The sequence below is a fragment of the Gossypium hirsutum genome, chromosome A04 (assembly GCF_007990345.1).
Source record: "Gossypium hirsutum isolate 1008001.06 chromosome A04, Gossypium_hirsutum_v2.1, whole genome shotgun sequence".
Lineage (NCBI taxonomy): Eukaryota > Viridiplantae > Streptophyta > Magnoliopsida > Malvales > Malvaceae > Gossypium > Gossypium hirsutum.
The window spans coordinates 60,230,348-60,252,660 of NC_053427.1; positions in this window are offsets into that span (position 1 = coordinate 60,230,348).

The following is a 22,313-nucleotide window of genomic DNA, read 5'->3' on the forward strand; positions in this document are numbered from 1 at the left end:
TAAGTTTTGAGCCATAAAATTTGACACAACTAAAATGTAGCACTCATATGGCTAAATGGATAATTTGACATGCACAAATTCTCAATATCATACTTACTTCACATTACCAACCCTTATATTCATACACAAAAGATCAACATAGCCAAAGGCCGGTAGCTCATTTATCGACTGAGCGAATACTATTTGTAAGGGATCAACTAATTCGATGCATATACGAACATACCTCATTGCTGGGATTTTACGAGTGTATTAATTGAAACTATAACAGCAAGGTCGCTTATTCCCAAGCCAAGTACCTTCGGGATTTAACCGGATATAGCTACTCGCTCGAATGCCTTCGGGACATAGCCCGGATATAGTAACTCGCACCAATGCCTTCGGCACTTAGCCCGGACATAATAACTCGCCCGAATGCCTTCAGGAATTAGCCCGGGTATAATAACTCGCACAATTGCCTTCGGGCTTAGCCCGGAATTAGTCACTAGCACAAATGCCTTCGGGACTTAGCCCGGTTATCATCCGAATATCTATGCACATATCAATAAATCATGACACATCTCTATTTCAATTTCATAACTAGAATTCAAACGCAAGTCACATATTAAGCAATCCCATTTTCGGCTCACTAGCCACATACAAACAGCATGGTTTAGTTTACTTTATGACGCGATCTCTATACACATACGGCTAGCCATCATACGTATAGACTAATTAACTCAACATATAATTCAAGTAGAATCATCATATCACCGTATAATTGTTATGCTCATGCGTCATGACTTAATCAAATCGTAAATTAAGTCTCGTTACTCGAAAACTTACCTCGGGTGTTGTCGAACGGTTTCGATGGCTATTCGACCACTTTTTCCTTCCCTTTATCGGATTTAGATCCCCTTTGCTCTTGAACTTAATTTAAACAAATAAATTCATTTAATATTTTCACTTGGGAAATTCCATTCAATACATGTATGTCATACAATTTAAGTACAATGACCTTGCTCAATACTATTTAAACATCATGCATTACCGAACTTCATCAACACCATCTAACTTCATATAGAAACACATATCGTCCTAGGCCGATACACAAGTCAAATGCATCATTTAAATTGTCAAAGTCCACAATTTAGTCATATTTCTCTATCATAGTTTCTTCACTTAAACCGAATTAACAAGCCCATATAGTCCTTGGCCGAATGCTATTTAACCCAAGTCATCAAGAATTTCATTATTTAACACCTTAGATATCCATAGCTAAATAGGTTATTTGTACATACATATATATATACATAAGTGCATAGATACTATGTTACTAACAATTATTTCCTTGCTTGGCAGCCGAACCAATATACACATTACTTCATATCTACCCGTCACGTTTTCTCTACTTAAACCGAATAAACTTGCACATAAGGTCCTTGGCCGAACCTCACTAAAACAAGTCAACCAAAATCTTAGTATTTATCTTGTGTATAACCTTATTTACCTTCCAAAAATCGAAAAAACATCAAACTCTTAATGTTTATGTACAAGGCCGAATCTTAACATGATCCAACCTCCAACTCATTCCTTTCAACAACCAAAACCGAATGCTCAAGCCATCACCAAGATTTCGAAATTTTGCCATGGTTTGTGTAAGAAATTTGCTAATTAACTAGAAACAAGTTTAAAACTTAAGAATTTAACACAACATACTAACCTCCCCTTAAGCTCAAGGTGACCGAAACCTCTCTTCTTCCTCCTTTCAAACCGGCCAAGAAGAACCAAAGGATGAAGCCTTTCTTTTTTTTTTCTAGTTTCGGCAAAATGGGGGAACAAGATGTTGATTGTATATATATATATGCATATATGTGTTTGTGCGTAATTGAATGATGCTTGTCATTATGTTTCGTTTTTTTTAAATGAAAGTGAATATGCATATGTTATGTTTATGTGATTGGGATAATAGGTATATTTGATGAACCTAAAATTCGAATATACAATATGTTTATAATGTATGTTTAATACTTATTTAATTATATGCTTTACATGTAAATATGAATATGACTTGTGTGAGCATGAGAATGTTCGGAACTATAAGTATGTTCAGTAATGCCTCGTGACCCTAGTCATGCGACGGATATGGGTTAGGGGTATTACACTAACTAAATTTTAACATTCTAACAACTTATAATTCAAACAAACATATGTGCTTTTTCATATACTTATTTTTCATTTAGTATACTTAACACACTTTTACCTATTTACAGTGTAACAATGTAAACTAATTAGTTTAACATTAAACAACCTAAAATCAATTACTGTCGAGTTAAATTTACATTTTATTCTCTTAACCAATCACTTGTATTTCTACAAGATTGAGCACAAACATGCACACAAATTTTCAAATTAAACTACTAAAGCAATTAAAAAAAAGGAACAAAAATTTTAAAAATAAAATTTTATGTTACCCCCACACTTTATTTGCCACATTGTCCCTAATGTACACAAAAAAGTAACTAAAGAATGGAATTACCCATTTTGGCATGATAGTTTCGCGAACGATGCTGAATAGTCTTGTCCTCCCCAGTTTAGCTCCAAAATTTGTGTCATCCAAATTATGGGGTTCCTACATATTATTCATTTTTAAATCCTAACTTGATGCTGCAAAACCTATTCTTGGTGTGACGACATTAAACTTCGAAGTTCCATGTTAGGGTTCGTCATCATGACTTTGAATCTAGTTTTGGGTTTCTTCAAAAACATTTTTGAGTTGTTCCACAATATCAACACTTGTTTGTGGAAAACAACACAAACAATAAAAAATAACAAATAAAATTAAAGAAACAAAAACATAGATTAAATAAATAAAAATAAAATAAAAGGAAATAAAACTAAAGAAAAACAAAAGTCTTTTTAAAAACTGGGACAATCCGTATCGCCATTATAGAAGTACTTATTGCTGGTCCTCAACATTTTGATCCGTCGTTGTTCTTCCATTCAGATATATAAACCAGCACCCTCGATCGATTCCATTGATGTTGCCTTATCGTTGATCGGTGTGACATCCACATCATGAGCCATTTAATGCCAAATTCGAGTCAACCCCAAATGGTTTTTTGAGGTATTATTACCTCGAGCATTTCCACCTCAATATTGCATGAGAATCGATCAATTCGAGTTTTACCATTATCGTTAAACAAGAATGATATGAATTTGTTGACTTCTTTGGTCAACGTTTCCTCTTTTATGGCCAGAAGGTGTGTCGGCTCATGGACACCTTCATTCAAAATTGGTTTGAGATTCAAGTTAGTGGTTAATTGTACCTCTACGTCTATTATTACATTTATGACAAAGTTAATTAGATCAGAGACTTCTTCGGTGATCTTCAATTCCTTTTTGTCTCTGATTCCAAACTCTTGTTGACTTTCGTAATCTACTTTCAAATGGTCGATGGTGCTACTTTGAGTTTCATAATTATAGTTGAGGGCATCATGTCCGACCTTTCCAATGGTGCAACAGTTCGATTTTGACCCTAGTCAGAATAGTGGTTTTGGGACCACAAATTCGAGTTAGAAAAATATTTTAATATTAATTTCCGTGTATTTGGTAAGTGAATTGACATGTGTGAAAGTCTCGTGTGAAAATTTAACTGTTTGTGTGCTTAATTTGTAAAAAGGATTTAATCGCATAAAATATAAAAGCTGTGTGCTAGATGTTTAAGTGCTTATTTGAGTTGGCTTTCTAGAGTAAAGGTCCTTATGTGGTTATTTGACCATTGGAAGTTTGAATGGACTTATAAGGGCATGTGTTAGGTGAATTTATAATTGTTTATAAAAGGGCAAAATGGGAAAATGTTTATTAAAATAATTTATATGAAAACAAATTAAAAAAAATCATGTCATATATGTGTTCATCCATCGAAATTGAAGAAAAAGGCTTTTAGGTTTCGGCACATTGGAAGCTTAATTTGGGTACGTTTTTACTTCGATTTTTGATAATTTTTACGTTTTTGAGATCGTTGCTAAGTGTACTATAAAGCCCATGCCTCAATTTCTGATTTTGTTGATGATTTGAAAATGTATCATGGATGAATTCATGAATTTTGTGTTGTTAAATGGTGAAATATGAAAGCTTGATGTTGAGTTTACATGTTTTGTCTTCGGATTTTAGTTGGATTTGAGTAAATTGGGCTAATTTGTGAAAATGTTATTTTAAGGGACTAAAATGTGAAATAAATGAAATGTGTGGGCTAGTATGAGGACTAGAAGATTTCGGCCAAGCATAAATATATGCAAATTATGTGTATTTTGTGATTTTGTGAATTAGGGACTAAAGTGTCAAAATGTGAAAATATAAGGGATAAATTGTAAAATACCCTAAATATGTGTTTATAGATGGAATTGTATTAATTGGTGAACAAAAGGGTTAATTTTGAAAACTTATAGATCAAGAAAGGGGGAATTCGAACTTAGATCGAGGAAAGTCAAAGGTTATCGAGTAGATAGTCCAAGTCGACAAATTTCGAGTACGACGTAATTTCGTACTTAAAATATGATGTTAAGTATGTTTTGATGTTTTTATTATACATAGGTTGTATAAAATTGAATTGGATAATATGGTGATGAAACAGAAGTTTTGGCACTAAGTGTGCGATTTAAACTAGCTTGGGCACTAAGTGTGCGATTTAACTAGCTTCGGCTATTTGTGGCACTAAGTGTTCGATACTGAATTAGTCTCGGTTATTTGAGATGGCACTAAGTGTGAAAAAATATTTAGCTTCGGCCAACCTCATAGCACTAAGTGTGCTGATGTATAAAATACGAATAACTTATGGAAAGTCTTATAACATTCAACATTAGGTAAGTACAAAAGTGAATAAGTACGGGAAGCTTCAGGTATGTATAATGCCTAAGTGGTAAATGATGTTATGTATATGAATCTCATTGAGTTGATATAGTTATATGGGTTGAAATTGTGCAAATACTCATAGGTTATCATTTTATGTTCATTTACTATAAATGTTCTGAGTACGAGCTTACTAAGCTTTTGAAAGCTTACTCTGTGTGATTACTGTCTGTTTTAAAGTTATCGTAGCTACTGAAGGCTCGGGGATAGTCGAGGATCGTCACCACACTATCGATCTCATTTTGGTACTTTTCAAAATGTAAATATTTGAAGTATGGCATGTATAGGCTAGTAGTTGGGAAGTATGTTTTGTGATGTATATAGTTAGCCATGAGAATTGGCTAATTTGTTTTGAACTCATATTTGATAGTGGCTTATGATATGTGATGTTAATTTGCAATTATAGCATGTCTTAATTGGGTAAAGAAGAAGGTAAGTTTGGTGAGTTCAGGGTATGATAATGGATGATGTTTTTGATATAATCTTACATTATGTTTTAGCATAAAGAATGGTTGATTGGGTTGTACATATATGCTTGATTCCTTGTTTGTCGGTTGAACCATAATGGGGTGGCAAGCTGGCTTAAACTAAGCCTGCATTATGCCACACGGTCAAAGGCCACGGGCGTGCTTTGTGGCCGTGTTTGTTTGGCAGTAACCTCTTAAAAATCACACAGCTTTGACACACCGGAGTGTTATATGGCCGTGGGCATATGTCAGTAGCTAGCTAAGTATCGCACGGCCATAGTACACGGGAGTGCCTATTGGCCGTGCGAAAAAGTCAGTATAGGACCTATTTTTGGCATGGTTGGTTCAAATGGGCGTGTCTAGTGCCCGTGTGTGACACATGGCCTAGTCGCACGAGCGTGTGAATTTAATAGTTTGAAAGAATTGGTTAAGTTCTGAAAATTTTGAATAGGTTCGGTTTAGTTCCGACCTCTTCCTAATGCATGTTTAAGGTCTCACTGGCCTAAGAAAGGGACTTATATTGATGTTTAACTATGATGCTATGATGTTTGTGAAATGAATGCGAAGTGTTTTGTTATGTTTGTTAATGCCGCTTAACCCTAGTCCAGCGATGGATACGGGTTATGTAACACCCCGAACCCGAGACCGACACCGGAGTCGGACACGAGATGTTAACAAACTTTGAAAAATTTTTCCAGACACTGCCCAGTCTGAGTACTAGTCGCTTCAAAAATCATATCTTGAGTTTCACAACTCAAAAATCAGTTTTGTGATTTTTCCCTGAAACTAGACTCATGTCCCCACCTATGTATTTTTTTCTAGAATTTTTGGTCGGGCCAATTAGTACAGTTTATTAGTCAAATCTCCCATGTTACAGGGGTCGACTACACTGACCTTTTCCCATTACGACTGGGATATCTCTCTGCACAGAGCTTCAATACTGATGCCGTTTGTTTCTATGGAAACTAGACTCAGAGAGGAATCCATACATATATGGTATGACCCCTAATTATCTCTGGTCAATTTATAGTGAATTTCCAAAGGCGGAACAGTGAATCTAGAAACTGTTCTGGCCCTGTTCCACAAGAACCCGAATATCTCTTTCTGTACTGTTCCTATAATTGTTTCGTTACTTCCATATGAAAGTAGATTCATCAAGGTTCGATTACATAATTTATTCACTATTTAATTCCACTCCTACGAATTCTTGTGATTTTTCCAATCCACACCACTGCTGCTATCAGCTTCTGTTTTCAAAGTGAACCTTACCTAATTTGGGGTTTCATGGACCAACTAGGGCCTTGTCATACATAAGCCCACATATGATCATACTTAGCCATTCTAGTGGCTGATCATTTGCTCAACACTTCCATTCCAACATAGTTACATCATGAAACCATCTATACATTCATAAATACGAATGGTCTAATGCCATACTCCACTTCTACAAGCCATCTTCGCATGGCTGTACACTTATACATTTCATAAAGTACTCGAAAGACAACAATGGGTAGTCCTATACATGCCATAACAAAATTCAACCAAAATAGTACCCAAAAGAGCCTTTGATAGTGTGGGCGACTTCGACTTCAAGATCCCGAGTCCGATAGCTGGAGAACCAAAAATCTATAAAACAGAGGAGCAATGTAACGAGTAAGCAATTTATGCTTAGCAAGTTTGAGCAAGGAATTCCAGCATAAACAAAGAATATCACACATTTAGCTAAACGGAATATTTCATAATACGCAATTTATCGATATTAAACTTGCTTCACAACATTAACAACCCTTATGCACATACACAATAGACTAACTTAGCCGAAGGCCGATAGCTCGTTTATCAACTGAGCGAACATTTATTTGTAAGGGCTCGATTTAATTCAACACATACGTAACATATCCCCATATTGGGATGTTTTTCGAGTATTCGCTGGAATTTTACAGCAAGCTCATTCATTACCAAATCACGTACCTTCGGGATTTAACCGGATATAGCTCCTCGTTCAAATGCCTTCGGGACATAGCCCTGTTTTAGTAACTCACACCATGCCTTCGGGACGTAACCCGGATTTAACAACTCGCACGAATGCCTTCAGGACTTAACCCGGCTTTAATAACTCGCACGAATGCCCTCGGGACTTAACCCGGATTTAGTATCTCGCACAAAGGCCTTCGGATCTTAGTCCGGATATATTCGCTTAGCACAAAGCCTTCGGGACTTAGCCCGGACAGCATTCAATTAATCATGCACATCTAACAATAATTCATGGTACATTCATATTTCATTTTCGTTTACGAAACTCAAACATAAGGCACATATTGTCCTTGCACATTCGGCTTAATAGCTACACATAGAGCATGATTTAATCACATCGAAATTTAAGCTCTCTTACTCAAGAACTTACCTCGGGTGTTGTCGAACGATTCCACTAGCTATTCAACCACTTTTTCCTTCCCTTTATCGGTTTTATTTCCCCTTTGCTCTTGAGCTTAATCAAACAAATAAATTGATTTCATCATTTAGGCATCAAAAGATGAACACAAGGCACTTAGCCCATATTTATACATTAGACATTAAAGTCTCATACATGCAAAAATCATGCATCAACACAACATATTAGCTAATTTCTTTGCCCTTGGCCGAATATGCATGTCCATTTTTGGGGTCGATTTCAACACTTAATACACACATATACACACTAGTAAAGCATCCTCCCCCTTTTCATCAATTTAACACATGCATTGCTCATTAACATGCAAAGTTACATTCGGCCTTAGCACACATCTTGCTAGCCGATTCTTCTCCATTTAGCAACCAATGCACATATGTGCTCACACAAAAAAAATGCTAAAAAGGAGGTTCAAGAATCATCAAGCCATCATCACATGCATCATTAACAAGCTTCATATTTTGCATGCAATGGCATTAACACAACCTCCACCTAGGCCGAATCTTAACTCATCCTCATGCCTCATCACCACAACATCAAACATCAACCAAGAATGATTCATCCATGGTCAAGTGCCATTTCCATCACATAGCAAGATTTAGACCATGGGTTAGGTAGAACTCAAGCTAACAACTAAAACATGCATTCCTCTCATGGAACATCATCAAACATACCTTAGCCTAGCTACATGCATGGCCGAATCTCTTCACCTTTCTTCTTCTTTCCTCCTTAAAATTTTTGGCCAAGGATGAACCAAAGGATGAGAAAATTTTTCTTTGTTTTTCTTTCTAGTTTTTGGCAAGCATGAAGATGAGAAAAAGGATGAACAAAATTCCCCCTTTCTCTTGTTTAGCTCACGGCAATGGGGGGGACAAACACCACACACACATTTTTTTTTCTTTTGTTTTCCATTTCTTTATTACCCATACTCCTTATTTTATTCTTCCACTAACAAAACATGTTTCATGACATGTTTTGCCCATCCTTCCTTGTCATGGCCGGCCACTACTCATTAGGGGGGGAATTTGACATGCAAGTCCCCCCTTTGTCCACATGCACTAGTAGGTCCTCACACATTGACCTATCACATTTTAGAATTTTCTCACATAAGTCCTATTGACTAAATTCACATGAAATCAACCAAATTGAAGCTTGAAATTTTCACACATTCATAATTACATATTCTACACAATAAGTATCACATTCAAACATTTCGGTGACTCGGTTTAGCGGTCCCGAAACCACTTCCCGACTAGGGTCAACTTTGGGCTGTCACAGGTTAGGGGTGTTACAAATGGTATTTCTAGTTCTTCTTGCCTACGAAGAAATTTCTCTAACTAGTCCACCCATTTTTGAGTTTTTTCTAGGTTAGGTTGAAATGTATCCGACTCAAAAGGGAATGTGGATGAATATTCTCCACACTTTCAATCATGACTCCGCTAGTTCATTGAAACTTCATTTTTTCAACATGATCTTTGATTGCTCTTATGTTGTTCATACAAATACCTGTATACATCGTTATCCATGATTAACTCTAATTCTTGTTGAACTGAATGTCTCGATATATTGGATTCTTCATCATAACTCTAATGGCTTGTCAAAGCTCCGTTCATCAAACTTGATGCTTCGCTAATGTTCCTATCCAATGATTTCATACAATCTGGTTTCGAATGGTTAATCGCAATACAAGGGTCTTTGCAATCGAAGTTAGGAACATCATGCACGACCTAATCCAATGGGGTGTGTTGCAGCTCCATCATGAGCAATCTTTGGTTCTCCGCGATCTCCCATTCTTCGTAAAATCCTTCCTCGTATACTTCGTCATCATACAATGCATACATTTCGTGTTCCTCATCCCAACTATTATTGTCAGCAAACTCCTAATTAACCCAATCCATGAGTAAATTAGTTAGTCAACAAGGTAGCTAAAAATAAAATAAAATAAAATAAAAATAACTAAAGATAATGAAAACGGAATGAAAAATAAAGTTAATACACTATCAAACTCGTTTATCTTTTGATTAATATTATTTTACAAATCAATTAACTTAATAACAAATTTCACTATCGCAATCCCTAGCAACGATGCCAACAATTTGACTGCCTCCAAACGTGTGAATGTTTAGAGTAAAAATCATGCAAATAAAATATATATAAAATTAAGTGTGGCAACTACAAGCAAACAAGTCAAATTGTAATATAGATTTGTGTTACAACAAAACACCGGTAAGTATTTCGAGGATTGTACCAAAGAGACTGTAGATTGTAGAAATTTATTATTAAATAAATTATTGAAAATAATTACGAATCTAATCAAGTTACAAGTTAGTAATGTGAATCCAAAAAAAAAATTTAAACTAATGAAATTATTTAATCTAAGATCAACCTAATGGAATTTCCTATTCCTAATGTCAATGATGTGAGCTTTAGCTTATGTCTGATTAATAGGTAAAAGATTAACTTGCTCCAATGGTTGTAATTAGCAGGAGAACTCGAGTTTTAATGATGAATTAATTATTAACTAGACATTATTACCTCATGGCTTCTACTGCCTAACTAATTGACCAATACATGCTTACCTCTTGGCTTCACTTTCTTGACTGGGATAAACCCACGATTTACTTGGTAACCTCGTCTCTCTATTCGTTTACTTATATTACTTCTTAGGGTCGTCAATCTTAGGGTTTAAACAGACATGAAATTATACCAACTAATTCGTATGAGAAACCCATGTGAATTCGCTAACCACGCACACATCCAGTCATTAAACTACTTAATCAATTAAACAGTTCCATAATCGAAACATGCTAGATATAAATAAAGCACATGAGTCTATCCTAATATTCATACAAACATTAGTTGATCAGGATAATAGAATATAAACAATGGAATAAAAGAATGAGAAAAGGAAATTGCTTATTGATAAATCATTAAAGCTTGGTTCCAAAACAATCTCCGCTCACCAACGTTTTCACATCGAAATAGAAAAATTTCAACTAAGTGGACATAATAAAAACTAAAATAAAAACTGAAGACAAATTGTATCTCCAAGTTGACTCCCCCTCTAATGAGGTTATAAGGGTGTTTATATAAGCAAAACTTAAGGTTTTAGGTTCCTAAAATACCTTTGATACTTCGAGTGCAAGTAAGAAATAAAATCTAAGAAAATTTGCCCAAAATATAGCTGCTAACATCAGCACTGCATCATGATGTTGTCCAGGTTGTGTTGCAATACTAGGTTCTGATATTGCAACACAGGATACGATGTTGTGACATTAGGTTTCGGTGTTGAAACACCGATGCCTATTTCGTTCCAAGATTTTTTTTGCTTCGATCTTCGGTGTCAGGACATGGTTGTCATCCTTTGTGTTTTGGGGCCTACAACGGCACATTACACACTCAAATAACCTGTTAGTCATTCCCGATGCCTGAGTTGGCCCAACAGGTCGTCAAAACACTAAAAAAATACATAAAAATGCATATTTTTCTAATAATTATGTCTAAGTTACTAAAACAAAAAACAAAACAAGCTAACATAAAACGACTTGAAATCAAGCTAATTAAGTGTTGAAAATAGTCTAATTTGCCACAACAAATTATGGCGGATCAATAGCTATTTTTTATATGCACCCAAACAAATCTTCGGGGCTGAATGGATTAAATGCATTTATTTTCAGAAATGTTGGCCATTGGTTAGAGATGGGATTTTTATGCACTGTTGCTTTTGGTTGAATAAGGGTCGGTTTCTTGATTCTTTGAATGACATTATTATAATTCTTATATCGAAGAAAGATCGTTCGTCCTGTATGAAGGACTTGAGGCCTATAGTATAGCGTAATGTGTTGTATAAGCTTGTTACTAAAGTTTTGGCTGATCGGCTGAAACAACTTCTTCCTAAGATAATTTCGCCAATTCAATCGACTTTTGTTCCAGGTTGGTTAATTATAGACAACATAATGATTTCCTTTGAAGTGATCCATTACATGAAAAACAAAGGTCGAGGACAGGTTAGGGAGGTTGCTCTAAAGGTCGACTTAAGTAAAGCTTATGATTGGATCGGTTAGAATTATTTAAGGTACATTTTGGTAAAGTTTGACTTTGCTAATTGTTGGGTGTAATGGCTTATGCTATGTGTGACCTTAGTTAAGTACACATCGCTTTAAATAGGATGGAGTTGAGGCCGGTTCAGCCGCGCCGAGGCCTTCTTCAAGGGATCCATTATCACCATACTTGTTTGTTCTTTGTGCAGAAGGGTTGTCTTTTCTCTTACAACAAGTAAAGGCTAGAGGTGATCTTCATGGTATTTTGATTTGTTGTTCTAGTCCTCTAGTTTCCTATTTTTTATTCACAGATGATCGTGTTTTCTTTTTCCGAGCTCGAGAAGTTGAGTGTCGATGTATGCAATAGATTCTGACGATTTATGAGCTAACTTCTGGTCAAGCTATAAATTTGCATAAATCGGGGATTCTTTTTAGTTCTAACACTTCTCTTCCAGATCGTCTCCTAGATCAATCTATTTTGAGGGTTGATGCTCTTTTTTATCACGGGCATCATCTGAGATTGCCTTCTTTAATTGGATATAATAAGAAATGAATCTTCTCTTTTATCCGGGACAAGCTTTTTATACGTATCTTTAGTTGGAAAAACTAGTTGCTTTCGAAGCTTGATAAGGAGGTGTTTCTAAAAACTGTGGCATAGGCTCTTCCGATGTTTTCTATGAATGTATTTTTGCTCCCGTTTAGTACTTGTGAAAGGCTTTATCAATTAATGAATGATTTTTGGTAGCTTTCTAATATGGGAGACATGTTATGGATTCGATAAGCATTTTGGGATCAACTTTGTGTGGCTAAAAAGTATGGTGGTATGGACTTTTGTAATCTCTACTATTTTTTAACTTGGCTATGCTGGACAAGCAATGTTGGCGGATTCTTGAGAATCCAAATTCTCTCATGGCTTAGATTTTCAAAGCTAGATGCTTCCCGAGTGAGGATTGGTTGATGGCTACGTTGGGTACAAATCCCTTATTTGTTTGGCATAGTCTTTGCATGGCTAAGGATTTATTTATAAAGGGTTATCCTTGTAGATTTGGGGATGGTGCATCCATACATGTTTTTTTTTTCTTTAATCTATGACTTATTGATAATTCCACATATTTTATCGAATCATCTCTTTAACAAGCATGTAGGACTTGGTTGCCAAAGACCTGCTTGATGTTAATGGCATGGCTTAGGATAATGACTTTGTTGAGGGATTTATGGGCCAACTGATGTTGCTAGAATTTTGAGAGTACCGGTCAGACTATTTTCAAGGCCAAACAAGCTAATTTGGCATTCTGAATCGCTACACAGTCAGTTCTAGTTATCACTTTGTTTTCAATTTACTGTATCCTTCCCATCAAAACTAGTTTGCATCCTAAAGTTATGGATTTTCTGTAGATATGCTTGCATAATCATATTCGGACTTGTTACCGCTTATATGAGAAAGGTTGTTTAGTGCCGATACACTGTGTTCAATGCGGTGAGACGGAGGACTTAGATCACGTCTAGGCTACTATTGGCATTGCACCTTCGGCGATGATTTTAAAGGGCTGGCTTAGTTTGTTGTTGCAAGCTAGGGACGCGGTTGTATTTCAGTAGGTGGCAATGCTTCTTTGGAGCCTTTTGTTTTTTCAAAACCAACATGTTTGAAGGGGTGAGAAGGCTTCCCCGCAACATGTTTGAAAGGATAAAATTTCTTATCCTTATATTTCATATTCTATTCACACAGATTATAAATACCAAATTTTGAATAAAATAAATTTGCTTGATCATTTATTTTATTGAAAAAAATTAATTACTAAATATATTTTAATAAATTAGGTAATGTTCTAAATTGGTATTATAAATATATTAAATTATTCAAAAACTTATAGTTATAATTACATTAATAAAATTAATAATTAAATAGTAAAAATATTAATCATAAAAATTATAAAATTACTCGGTTTTAAGTGTATCTCCCCTAAATAAAGAATATTCAGTAAGCAAGCATGCCCTACAAAACCAGTGAAGTCAACTCTATATGAGGACATATGACAAGAAAATCCAGAGAATTGTTTATTTCATTTGGGATGGATGCATGCTTCACCTCTTCAACAATTTCATAATTTTTGGTAGTTTCAACAAAATTCGCATGTTGGATGACGAAAAATTTCCAGTTTCATAGCTTCAATTAATTGAGCCATTAATTTTTGTTTGGGTATTTTTGTGGTATTTTTGTCAAACCAAAACAACCTTACTTTAATAAATACGTTACACTTAATTTATTGTTGTAGATTGAGTCTTAATTCGATTAGTATGGGTATTGTTGTCAATGTAATAAGATATAGATTCGAATACTCGATAATATATTATCTTCCTATTTATAAGTTGAATGAACTATAAATAATATTAAATATTGTCTAAAAAAACAAATTAAATTTAATACTAAATAATTAACAACTAATAATAATATATGTTTTGCGATTTTAATATCTTAATCGGATAATGAATTAACAATAATATTTTCTTTTTAGATATTATTGAAAGAATACTTGAAATTCCACGGTGTGATTTGTATATGTTAATTTGTATTACTCACTTCCTATTTTTTATATTGAAAGCTTGATAGCTTGTGTTGTGTGACGACATTTCCCTTTCATTATTTTCATTTTGTAGTTCTTAAAATGGTGTTAAATTTTAATCCCAACTCATATATTTGAATTTTGAACTCAAATAATTATTAATAGTGTTCAAAAACTAACGATTGACAAAAAAAAAGTTAATTTTGCTATTAGTATTGTAGTTTACAAAAGTTGAAAAATTTAATTTTTATATTCTTTAAAATTTAAAAATATATAAAGACTAAAAATAACCAAATAAAAGTATAAAAATTAAATCTATAACTTTTATAAAGTAGAAATAACTAACGGCTAGAAATTATTTCCTTTGGAAATATATATGGGTTGTCCCTTTCAGGCGTGAAAGAGAATGAGATTATGTTTTTTATCGTGTTTTATGTCTTTTTTTTATAATTATTTAAAATATTTTAGATTAATATAAATTTCAATAAATAAATAATTTTATTATATAAAATTTAAAATAGTGTGATATTTAAATTATTTTTCTATTATATATTTCTATAATATACATAATACATGTATGTCCATCAATACGGAATTCATTCACTCAAATGTATATATATCGGATTCATAATGAAGTAGGCAGCAGGGATCTTTTTGTTCTTTTATTCTATTTATTGCCAGGAATCATTTACTTGAACCTACCCACCTACCCCTATTTGAACCCAAAACAAAACCTACCCACCTACGCCTGGAAAGTGGAAACAGATTACTATTGCCAAAGGGAATAAAGCATATACTTTTATGCTCAATTACCGCAGAAAACATTTTTTATTTTTATATATATCAAGATAATAGTTACAAATATTCACTGATTCTGCGAAAATGGTAAAAGAATAGGGTTTACTATGAATGCATTACATACCTTTTTTTCTATTTTTCTTATAATGTACACAAATTTTATTGAGTTTGACAAATGAGCCAATACTAAAATTCAATTTAGTTTTGACGCAGAGAACCTTTAACATCGATACCATCGCACCTTTGAAAATTCTAAACTTCGATTTCTTCATATAATTTTGCAAGGGAAATACACCACCACGGTTGAGATTTATTCGAGACTTTGAATCTTCAATATGGTGATAAATAAAATATAGGACGTTGGAAATGATTAATGAGAGTCAATTTCGGATTTTGCAAGTTTACAATGGAAAGAGATAGAGCATGATTTATCCAAGCCTTTGAAGCATCCAGGAAAGATCCATCCCGAACTTGAAAGCATCAACATGGTGAAAGATAACACGAGTGCCAAGGAAATCCATCATAAACTCAAAAGCATTAAGGTGGCTAAGGATAACTCAGGCAGAGGATAGCTCAACCCTTTGAAGCATCCCAATGGTGGGAAGATTTGCTCAACCCTGTGGAGCATCAAGATGATGGGAGATTTGCTCAACCTTTCGGAGATGAAAGATAAAGCATGCACCAAACATGATGATCACGATAGATTCACCCAAAACTGCGAAGCATTAAGATGACTATCGATGGAGTGTGTAGTGAGCTTGCCAACTAAGTAGCAATTACTTGGATGTCATTGTATCATGATCCAAAGTAGGTCTGTTGTCCAACCTAGGATAGAGGTCAACTTTTGAGCACTGCCTTAGGACTTTAGCTCATCGATTTTGTTTTCCAGGGTAGATTTGTTTCCCAACTTGAGGTGGAAGTCTAGCTCTGAAAACTCATGTACTTTAAAATTTGGATTTTTCTTTGTGGTGGTGATCTGCATACCCTTGTTTTATAAGGATCAAATCATGTCATAGTTCAAATTTTTTGGATGTGTAGTTCAATTTCGTATTTAATAGTGAAACAATAGTTTAAACTTGTGATTAACAACATCATTTCTTTTAATGAACATTTTAGGCTTGTACTTAACAACATCATATTTTGGATTAATAATAAGCATTATATTTTAGATGAACAATTAAAATTATGCTTATAAGTATCATATTTTAGATGAACAGTGCCTAGACATTTGACTGAAGTCCAACCATAAGCTAATCAAACACTTCTTGAGAAGATGGCTAATCAAGTGTTGGTATTTGCAATAGCTGAGATAATCAACTTGATTAGCTTCTTCACGTCTCTGGATTACATGGGTTGGTTCAGGCTTTAACTACAAGTCGTATCTACTGTGGGATTTAGAGAGGAAAAGGCAACCTCACTATAGGAGGTTAAGACGAGGGCCTATCAATCCTAGGTCGGGATATGGAGATGCAGTAGGATCGACATCTGCTTTATCTGTATTGAAAGACCCGATTGCCGTGCAACGTCCTGGTCAGTGTGGTTCATTTATTTTTACTTTAACCCTTTTTTTGTTACAATAATCACAACACACACACACTTACTCTCTGCATCATCACCTTTAGATTTGGTTTATTTTACACAATCACCATAACACGCACAATCATTTCATGTATCAACAAATTCAGCAGCAATTTATTTTACACTAGTACCACAACATGCCCCATCATTCTTTGTATCAACACCTTCTACAAGGATATATTATGCATGACTGCCACCCACCTGCCATATTACATGTTGATCCTACTAACAACACTAACGTAGTGAGTATCACCTTCAGTTCTTACCTTCTATCCACAGGCGGTCCAAAAGACACCATATAGTGGCCTGCTGATAATGTCGTAAACACCCCCAACATCGTTGTTCTACCGAGGTGGGTTATCCTGGTAATCGCCAACTCATTCCGGGTGGGATCCACATGATTAGGTTCAACCATGGAGGAAGGAGACGAAGTTAGTAATCAACCTTGACGTCCACGTCAAGGTGAAGCCGAAGTCGACAAGCAGCCTCCAAACCAAATGTGTGACGAAACCCTAGACGTGCCTGACGCCCACCCGATTGTGGCACACATTTAGGGTGCCAATGATTACGTTATTTTGTAATTTTGTAATTTTTTATATAATTTGTTTTAAATACGAAATGTACACTTATTTACAATGTAAAAAACAAATTTACTAAATTTGTTTGATTTGCATGCAGTCAAGTTGTGATATTAAAATTTATAATTCGAGTTAAATTTTACAATTCGAATAACTCGAATAACATATTTTATATGTAAAATTATAGAAATTTTAAATACATTCTAAAAAATTCAAAAAAATATATAAAGAAAGTTAAAAAATTAAAAACTATCTAGAATAATAATTTTGGGGACCTAACTAAGTTAATTAATGATTCAAGTTTATCATACTAAAGTTTTATTATTATTATTTTGCTTTGGAAAAAATTTCAAATATATATGATTTCAAATTTATGTGCTCAAACATGGAATTAGTTATACTGACACAATATTTTAACTTTACATGTTTAATGTTTTAATTTGACTCAAACACTTTCACTCGATTCGATTCGATCTGATCCGGTTCAACTCGACTCAAATTTTATTTCACTTGACTCGATTCAGAAAAATTCAAGTCGAGTTAGGATGATAAAATAGGACTCATAAAATCGATTAACTCAAAATTTTTCACTCGATTTGATCAAGTTAGGATGATAAAGTAGGATATGTGCAATTTCTACATTTTCCTCAATCAAGTTAATCCCGAGAATACTGAGTTGAAATGGCCAGAGAGAAAACGCTCTCTACATGGTGCATTTTCATCTAATATGGCAATAAAAACGCTTCCGACAGGACGTTTTCTTTCTGGCCATTTCAACCACCCTAGCTTGATTGCTTCTAAGCCCTGTAACTTAGGATTTTTGGGATAACTTTTTTCCCTTTATAATCCGTCCATCCCCTATATAAACATTCATTCTTCATCCTCCTACTCACCAGATCTCAATCTCCTATAAATTGTGTAACGCCCCAAAATACATATATATCTGTATTAATTTGGCACAAGTGTGTATCTGCTTCAGTGGTTAACTGTTCTGAGTGTGTGTGAGAGGTCCCAAATTCAAGCCACAACTTGGGTAAACTTTGGTATTTTAATGAATAAAGCTTGAACTGGGTCCATTAGGCTTATATTTTATTGTTTGTAAAATATGTCAGAATGGGCCTGCGGGTCTGGTGGTTAAAGGGGGTGTTGTTAAACTGGAGGTCTTGTGTTCGAATCTTTGCAGTGGCAGGGAGATTATTTTTCTGTGAATTTTGGCTAAGAGTTTGTGTTTTACTGGAAGTCTGAGTTGAAGGGTTAGTAGAGAGAATTAAGGGATGTGGATTAGGGGGTTATCAGGTTTGTTGGCATTTTTCTTTCTTTTTTTGGAAAATTTCGGCTACCCTCCTCCCTTTTCTCTCTTTTGCTACCGATTTCCCTTCGCCTATTTTTGTTGCTACCGAAATTTCCCTTGCCTTCCTCTTGTTTGTTTTATTTTAGTAATAGCCAGCTTTGGCGACTCTTAGACGTGGTAATCGTTGGTAAGTGTTTGTTTATTGATATGGAGCACTGCTCTGATTAAGTGATTAAGTGGTGTTTTACTACTGTTTAGGAGTCATTTAGAAGGCTGGAATCAATGTTTTGTCGAGTTGATCCCGGGTGGTGATCATTTTAAAGCGGTAAGTCGATCTTTCGTTCTGGGGATTGATTGTTGGAGACTGGTTTTAGAATTTCTAAAGGTTGAATATCTTGATTATAGGTATCGATGGTCTCGGGGTTGTGAAAAGTACAAATACGAACTAGGTGTGTACCCGAAAACACAAAAAATGAGAATTAGTGAAAGCTAAAAAATAAAACTACACAGATATATGGTCGCCCATGTGGTAGTACACGGCCATACGGTCGATGAAGTAGGCCATGTTCATGTGACACGGTCGTGTGACGACCGGTAAGGTTGTGTGCGAGACACGGGCTCAAACCAATTAGGCCGTGTGGGCCACACGAGTATGTGGGCCTACACGGGTGAACCAAACGAGTGTGTGAGATTTTTGGGCCAGGGCGTGTGGGCCCATACGGGCAGGTCACAAGGGCATGTGGGCCCACATAGGCAAGCCACATGGGCGTGTAGGCCCATTTTTCTGAAATACTCTGTAAGGTTGCTCGGGTCGCCCAAGTCGATTGGGACCTACTGTAGGGTCGGTAAGAGTTACTTTAACCCCTGATTATGCAATCTGACTATGTGATATATGTGTTTTAGCATGTTACTCTTATCATGAATACTGATTTGAATGTATGATCTGTTAAATTGCATACTAGCATGTCATACTTTTATGTTGCATTGCATCGGGGTTGGGTTGGTATTATTTGGAGGAATTATTCTGAAAGGCTTTTAAGCCTAATATCTGGTAGCTTCGCTACAATTATCTGATTATGTGCCACACTTCGGTACAGTATGGTGTGTAGGGATGGGTAGGTTGATTTTATCCCTACATGGTGTGTAAGGTTGAACGGAGTTAGTGTGTAGAGGCTGGCGGGTAGGACTCTATTATTCTATTATGTTCTGCATGGCATATCTGAGATGGGCTAAAGCCCTATTTTGTATCTGATTCTGTATTTGAGTGGGCTAAGGTTCATAATGACCGAATTGTTTATATAAAGGACTTATTTCAGATGTTTGCTATGTGCATGGTTTCTATGAGGATTACACACTGAGTTGTGAAAACTCACCCTTTTCTATTTAATTTGTGTAGGTAATCCCTAGACTTGATGGATCGGTGCAGCGGAAGGTTCAACGGTGACCACCACGACTGAACTACTTATTTACGATTTTTTTTGCGGTTACATTTTTTAATTCTTGTTGGTATTTTATGTAGGATGGACTTTGGGACTGTTTGGTTTTAATTTGAGATTTTGAACTGTTGATTATGGATTTATAAATTGCAATGCAACAAAGTACAGTTTTCCTAAAATAAACTAAGATTTTTCTTAAATAAAAATGATTTCGAAAATTATTGGGTGTCAAAAGCTTCCGCGTAAAAGAAATGTTTTAAAGCAAATCAATTAGTCCACATCTTCCCGAACTAAGCAAAAGATAATCACTGGAATGGTTTTAAGGTTAATGCGTTGTCGAAAACACTCTAATGTGACATCGCCAGATTCGACCATAACGTCTAGGCTAGGTTTGGGGTGTTACAAATTATTTTTTTCTTCTTCTTGCGTGTTGAAATTTTTAGGTTTAAAGATTTATTTGTCTCACACTTTGAGAGAGACGTAGCCATAGTTTTAAGTTGTGTTTAGGTTCATGCTGATGTTATGAGACTTGATAACCTACAAATTTCACCTACTGTGTGAGTATGACACCATGACCTGAGAAGTCGAGATCGCTTTGCAACTTGAGGTCCAAGTTGATGGTGATTATACCATCTCGGGTTGAAGTGTAATTAAGGTTTCAATTTTATAAATGTTATGTTTTAAGGGATTACGTATAACAACCCGTTTTAAGTGAAATCAAAATAGTCGTTTCAGGACTACAAATCCAACGAGTAAATTATTATTTTATTTTTATTTTAATGTCTATGGTATGTTAGTAAAGTTGTATAAAAATTTTGTTAAGAAATTTGGACGTTTGCATGCTTAATTTAAGTAAAAAAGACTAAATCGTAAAAGGTGCAAAATAGAGTTCTATATGTTAAAGGTGTCAAAGGTGTTAAAATGAGTGGACTTCAATGGTAATTAGACCATTATTATTAGTAGTGGACAAAGATGGCATGAGATAAATGTTTTAAGTAGTTTAAGTAAAGGTTAATTAAGTAATTTGATAAATAAATAAAGTAAAATATGTAAAAGACAAGGTATCATCTTCTTCAAGGGATTTTTCCACCAAAAATTAGAGGAGAGAAAGACTATAGCTAGGGTTCCTGGTTTGACAACTTCTAATGCTTGCAGGTAAGTGAAATTTGTCCCGTTTTTAATGATTTCTGTGTTTTCGGGATCGTTGTAGCTTAATCTAGTTAGTCCAGGGACTAAAGTTTTAGAATTTTACCATGAAGATGTTTTCATGTTTCTTGAAGTTTAATGAAAGATTATGAGTCCTTTTTGTGAAATAAACAAGTTTTGTAAAAGGATTTTTTTATGAAAATGTCATTTAGGGACTTATTTGTAAAAGTAACCACGATAAATTTGTGAAATACTGATTTGTATGGATTTCTAGAAGTCCTTAGTGAATTCGGTTAGTATGAAATGTGAATGAAATTGATTAAAGCTTATTTTACGAGCTTGAGGACTAAATTGTGAAAAGTTAAAATATTAGGGACAAAATTGTAATTATGCATAAATATGGATTATGGATTGAATTGAATGTTTGAGGTTTATTGAAATACTTAATTGAATATTGTTATTTATTTAGATCAAGATAAATCTCAATCAGATCTAAACCGAGGAAAGGCGAAAATCACGAATTAGCCTGGTCGTATTTCTGCACTCTAGTTGTTAATGTAAGTTCATAGTATTTTAATATATTTCAATATGTAATTGAATTTCTATTTGTGTATTTTATATTTTAGTTATGAAATTAAACATTTATAATTAATTATACCCTAAATTGCACATAAGTGCCCCTATTTGTACTTCGATACCCCCGAATTGCACATACATACCCCTATTTGTACTTTGGTACCCCTGAATAGCACATACATGCACTATTTACACTCCAATAACTTCAAATCGAGTAAAATATGAGTTGTATTAAATTGTTGTTAAGTTAAAAGATATGCTATGTTCTTACTAAGCTTTATAAGCTTATATGTTTTTATGTATTGTTTTATAGATCATTATTGCTGACTTTTGGATGGATCGAATCTTTGGCTCACACTATCCATCGATGTTGGTAGTTCTTGTTCTCCTTAGGGTTATGGCATGTATATGGCTATATAGATTGTTATGGTACATTAGGACAAAAATACTAAACTAAGATGTTATGTACTTTATTAAGATTGTAAATAGGTATCTTCTTAGTACAA